Source organism: Pseudopodoces humilis, chromosome 18 (assembly GCF_049639895.1).
Source record: "Pseudopodoces humilis isolate 2021_Gansu_Grassland_sample_001 chromosome 18, ASM4963989v1, whole genome shotgun sequence".
NCBI classification, from domain to species: domain Eukaryota; kingdom Metazoa; phylum Chordata; class Aves; order Passeriformes; family Paridae; genus Pseudopodoces; species Pseudopodoces humilis.
The window spans coordinates 15,163,825-15,169,824 of record NC_142217.1 but is presented as its reverse complement, the minus strand read 5'-3'; the positions used below and the strand labels follow the sequence as shown (position 1 = coordinate 15,169,824).

General features: G+C 58.5%; 1 protein-coding gene across 1 annotated transcript in view; it reads left to right on the top strand.

Annotated features, from left to right (window-relative positions):
* Positions 1–424: 424 nt before the first annotated feature.
* Positions 425–6,000, top strand: part of LOC102109356 (potassium inwardly rectifying channel subfamily J member 12) — a 31,955-nt gene continuing 26,379 nt past the window's right edge. The window contains exon 1 of the mRNA XM_088064252.1: positions 425–632. The gene's annotated coding sequence lies outside the window, so the exon portion shown is untranslated. The remainder of the gene's footprint in view (positions 633–6,000) is intronic.

Here is a 6,000-nt window from a genome sequence, read left to right as displayed (position 1 = left end):
AGAAAACCAGCCCACATCAACCAACCAAACCCACCCACCCTCCACGCTGAGGCTGGAACAGGCAGGTCCCTGCCAACTCCACAGCACGCAGCAAGCAGGGAAGAAGGGAAGAAGTCCACCCTCCCCGGGCAGGAGCGGAGTTGAGCCCGAAGGATATTTGATGACACTTTGGCAACCATGGGTCCCCCAGCATCTTCCAGAGCCCATTTGAGGGTGAAGGCTCCGAAAGCGCAGAGGGAGTTTGAAGCTAAATTCACCTGAGTCTGGATCTCTTGGTCGCTGGGATTTATCTATTTTTCTTTTTTTTTCTCCACGGGGAAACCGAACCAAGAAAAAAAGCGTGTTTGCTTTTTTTTTTTTTTTTTTCCCCACCCCCTTTTTTTTTAATCTCCCTCCTTTTTTTATTTTTATTTTTTATTTTTATTTCTCTTTTTTTTTTTTTTTTTTTTTTCTTTGGGAAGAAGATTTCTTTTTTTCCCCCCTGTGGTTGGAATGGAGGGGTTGGGTCTGTGCCTAAGAAGCAGCAGCCAAACGTCGGTCCTGGGAGAAACCCGAGTGGATGTGGGGTCCCCTGCCAGCTAACTGTCCAGGAGCTGCAGCCCCACGGCCGGAGGGGCTGGATGCAGTGAGAGGTAAGTGCCGGCTCCGGTGCCTGCCGACGGCGGCTCCTCCGCTCCTCCAGCTCCGTCTTAATCCCAAGTCAGAGGCAAAAACAGCAGTCTCATAGTGAGTCAATCACTTCCACCTATTGCAGCCCTAATGGAGAAATAAGACGGGGAAGTTTCGCAGCGGCGGCTCCACGGGGAAAGTTCCCCCTCACCCCTGTGCCCCAAATGCCAGCTTGGGGGGGTGGGAGATGTTTTGCCAAGCGGCGTCACCGTGCCCGTGCCATGGGCCCCCTTCCCTGCCCAGCCAGCACTGAGGCTTTGCTGCTGCTTTTTGGGTTCCTCTCCGAGCTCGTGCTCCCCTCTGCTCGCTTCCCCCGGCCAGCTGGCTTCCTCACCCAAAACTTTTGCACAGCTCTTGTTTTGGGCGATGCCCACGCAGGGTTATGCCCCTCGATGCCCACACAGGGATGTTCACATGTGGCTGTGACACACAGACACACACAAAATAAACCTGCCTGATCCTCTCATCCCCAGGCCCCTCTGGCAGGGACACGCTTGGGGGGAGCCTGGGAGCTGCAGGGCTGGGGGGGCTTTGAAGGCAAAACTGCAAAACGCAGGGAAAAAGCCGAGGGAGCCGACCACGGCAGCAGCAGCAGCAGCAGCAGCAGCAGCAGCAGCAGCAGCAGAATTGCATCACTGTAATAGTATCGGCGCTGAGCACGAGCCAGGCGAGTAAAATTGTCCAGAAAATGAGCTGTACTAAAGTGCCTCCAGTTAGCAGCACCTGCACGCCTTCAACTGGGTGCTCGAGGCCGTTTGTATTTTTAGAAGTCTCTCTTAATTATAGAGCAAAGAGTGTGAGAGGGAAAATGGTGTGTATTTAGCAGCGTTCCCGGACAGTTTTGCAGTGAATATGAGCACAAAATCACCAAATCGGGGTTTTTTTTCCTCCCCCCCTTGCACTTGTGATTTTGAACCACCTGTTTTGCTGTGGTGTCAGCAAACAAGGGCTGGGTTTTTTTTTCTTTCCTGTTCTTAGAAAGCGTGGCGTGACTTCGCCCGTGATAAAGATGGGAAGCGGTCCCGCTGCTTTCCCTCTGCACCCCAAATCATCCCCAGTTTCTGAGACCTTCCCATGCCAGGGGTGACGCTGGTGGGGACAGGGGACTCTCATGTTGGTGCCAGGTCTTCTGCAAGCAGCAAAGAGCTGAGGATGTTTTACAGGTCACTGGGGAAAAAAATCCACAACAAGCCCTGCAACAACTCATTTTGTTCCTACAAACCTTCTACCCCTCATCCCCTTCTCCACAAAACTTTCCAGGGCCTTTTCTTTGGAACAGCAGGTGAAATTCCCTTTGTGTGAGCATAAAGCAGTGAAGCCACCAAAAAATAATGAAAACAAGACTAGAAAAAAGAAAATTAAAGAAAGAAAATATCCTTGCCTGCTCTTTTCAGGCCTGGAATAACAGCGAGCGTTCCCATCCTTGCCAGATAAGCTTAATAAAGCCCTGGATTTGCTGGAGAAGGCACCGTAAAGGCCACTTCACTTCTTGCCTCTGATCAAAAACACACTTTGAAATCCTCTGTTGCCTCTGCTGCTCTTTACCCAAAAGAGTTCCTTTACCTGTGAAGTCAAAGTAGTTTTTTCCTTAGCCCTGGAATAACCCAGGGGGTTACGACAAGTCCCTTGGGACCAGCTGGGGTGGGATTTTGGTGTCTCCCCGACTCTGGTGCCGTGGTGCTCTGTAGTTTTCCGTGGTGCTCACACTGGGGTTTTCCCCTCTCCTGCTGGCTGGGGTGGCTTCACCGGCAGCGCAGCACAAACCGTTCCTGCTGCAGATAAACTTCGGAGGAGCTGTCGGGGGAACTGCGCCGTGAGCCAAAACCCACCATTCCCACCCCAATTCCTGCCAGCTTTGAGGGGCTTTTAGGGTGTGAATGTGCTTGAGAGACACGGGAGCCTCACCCAACCTCTGTGCAGGGGGAAGGAGGCCGGGTTGGCAGTTTTGGGGGTGCTGTCTCCAGAAGCAGTGGGAGCGCTGTCCCTGTGAGGGGTTGCTGGAGGGACAGTTCTGTCCTGCTCTCGTGTCACCGCTCGGTGCTGGCACTTGGAGGGGACACCTTATGTAAGCAGTGATGGCAGTGCCGTGCCCCAGCCGTGCCACCGTGCTCTGCCAGGCCCTGTGTGGCCTCGGCCACCTCAATTCCCGGCTCTGAGGGTCCCCTCTGGGTGCAGGTGCTGCTGTGTCACTGTGGGAAGGAGCAGAATCTCCCCTGTCAGGGCAAACAGCTCCAAGCCCAGGGGTTTGCCTGTGCTTTTTGCAGAGTTCTTGGTTGCACCCTTCCCAGCGCTGGCTCTGGCGTCCCCAGCCCTGGGGAGGTGGCTCTGGGCTCAAACCCCTTTCTAGGCTTTTTTGCACCCCTCGGCTAAAATCCAGTCCTGTTTGTGTTTGGCAGTGCAGGGCAAAGGCAGGCTGGCACGGATGAGGAGGGAGAAATTGTCCTCCGAGTGTGGGGGCTCATGTCCCAGACCATGAGCCTGTCCCTCCATCCCCCTTGGGCCCCTGAGTGCCCAGTGCATGCCCAGCCACCTGCCCTGAACCTGGTGTGCCCGAAATGGAGGGAAGGAGAGGGAAAAAATGAGCTTTAAGGGTCTCAGGAAGCCCCTGTGCCCCAGGGAGAAGAGTGTGGCAGGAGTCTTGTCACTCCAGCTCCACTCCAGCTTCTGAGTTGGGCTGGAAGGGAGAAAGGTGGTGGCAGGTGGCAGGATCCCTGCTCTCCACAGCTCTGGGTGACTGTGAGCTTGTCACCTCACAGGGATGTTCCCCTCTTTCACCATTCCTGGCTCGTTCCTGGCCTGTTCCCTAGTTCCAGTGTGGTCTTCCAGTCCCAGCTTGATCCTGGTTCCCAGCTCACTCCCTCATTCCCAGCTTGCAGCGAGGCAGGACTGCTGGTGGGCGATGGATTTCTTGCAAAGCTCTTTCAGATTCCCCCGTTGGACTTTTGAAGCATCTGGTATCACTATCTCAGCGTCATTATGAATTAATTAACATTAATTTCCTGCTCTGGTATCTCCCATTGCTGGGACCTTTAACCTGGTTTTTTTTTCCCCCCTGACATCCCCAAACAGAAATGGCAAGATCCAGACAGTGCCTGACAGAAAGCCAGAGAGAAACTGTGGGGCTGTGGGTTCCCCACCCCTGTCCCCATCCCTGTCCCCACCCCTGTCCCCATCCCGCGCCACGGCAGGGGATGCTGCCGGGATCCCGGTGGTCTGTTAGCCAGGATAAAGCAGATCCCGGGGGACCCCCAGTGCTGCCAGCACTGCCTGCCCACTCTCTGTGCCCCCAGCACGGGGGATGGGTGTTTTGGGGATGGGTGATCCGGGTGATGCCGGCTGTGCCGTCCCTCACCTCCGTTTCCCCGCAGGGATGCAGGGCAGGTGATGCCGAGGCTGTCCCGCAGGGAAAGGATCTTCCCTTCAGCTCTGGGAAACCCTGATCGTGGCTCCCCAGCTCGAGCTGGAGGCACCAGGGATGTTCTTCTCTGGGATGCTGTTCCAGGGACGCCGATCCCAAGGAGGTTGATGGCGGGGATGCTGTCACAGGGATACTGGCCCCAGGAAGGCTGTCCTTAGGGCTGCTGACCCTCCAGACTTGTCAGGATGAGGATGCAGATGTAGCAGCCTGGGATCGGGGCTGGATCCTTTGCCCTGGCCGTGTTCACCCCGAGGGAGGCACAGCCCGGGAGTCACAACCCGACCACCTGGCTCCTTCCCTGCGCTCCCACCTGCACGGCTGAGCCCTGGAGAGTCCAGAAGGACTCACTGGGATGTGGGTGCAGCACCCGCTTCCCCCCAGCCCCATCCCACCCCACCGCTTGCCCCATTCCCTGCCCCACCGCGGCACAACCCTCCTGTCCCCCCAGTGCCACCCCCGGTGCCACCCCCGTGCCCCATGGCAGGGCCACAGCAGCCCGAGGGCCACCCCAGCCCCGCCGCAGCCCTTGCAGGGTGGGCTGAGCTGGTGAGGTTTTCCCCCAAAGTCCGGCAGCCCCGCGGCTGGGGCGGGCTGGGGGGGTGGCAGCCCCGGGGGGGGCCGGGGGATAACCCCGGTGTCCTACATCCCCAGAGCTGGCTCGGGCTTATGTAACAGCCGTGCTGCAGTGTCTGCTCTGCTCAGCGCCAGTGGCACCGGCAGAGCTGCAGCGCGGAGCCCAGCTCCCGGAATATTTGCTTTTTGGGGACAGCGGGGAGGGAGGGGGACACCTGCGGGGTAGCTGAGCTCCAGGGAGTGGCCAGGAGCTGGAGGGGGTAGTGGGTAAGGCTGGCTGGGCGTGAGGTTGAGGTGTCTGCCCCCAGCCCCTTCTGTCAGTGACCTTGGGGGCCAGAATTCCCCCTGGGCGGCAGCACCCTGGGGAAGGAGGGGTTGGGGATGGGGACAGCAGAGAGGGCCCTGTCCTGCTCCTAAGCCAGAGGCCAAGCTGGTGCACCCTGATGCACCCCCTGCCACCCTCAACCCTCTCGGAGAGCACTGTGCAGGTGGGGAAACTGAGGCAGGAGGCAGTGATAGCCCGTGGGGAGCAGGTACCAGGGACTCTGTGGATGGGGAAGGCATGGGGAATTAGCAGCTCCTCAGAGAACCCTGGGTTGGAGATGCCCAAGCTGTGCCCCAGAGCTGGTGTCCCTGCTCAGGGCTGGCACACGGGCACAGGGACCTGCTGGCACTCGGAGCAGCCTGACAGGGACGTGCAGCTCTGGGGGGTGTGTGACATGACATGGGGCATGGGGGGACATCAGGCTGGCTGCAGCACCCTTCATGTCCCCAGCTTGAGTTTCCAGGGAGCCACAGGGCGCCGGAGCAGGGAGCTGTGTGGAGAGACCTCACTGCCAGGGTGTGCCGTGGTCTGGGGGGTGACCAGTTTGTCACCAGCATGTCCCCACTGCTGGGGTACACCTGGCATCTGACCCAGCCCTGGGAGCCCGAGGGCTGTGGGTGGGCTCAGGGTGCTGATAGCAGCCCAGGGGCTCAGGGTGGTCCCTGCTGGAGGTCCTTCCCCAGCTGAAATGTCATCACAGTCCCAGTCCGGCACGGCCCTGCTCTGGCACAGCTCGCTGGAAGCAGGAGGAGGGGTCGTGTCCCAAGGGTCACCCGGTGTTGTGGGGACCTGGTGGGTCCCTGGCCCATCCTGCTCACACAGCTGGGCTGTGCCTCCGTGGTGCTTCATGGCCAGTGCTGAGATGGGGGCAATGCCACCCCCTGTGAGTGCCAGCTGCCCACAGGGGTGCCTGGCAGGGCAGCACAGCTGTCACTGTGGGGAAACCCAGTGTGATCCCAGTGTGAAATATGTGGTGTCATCCACCAGTAAGAGCTGGGGTGCCCCCAGGACTGAG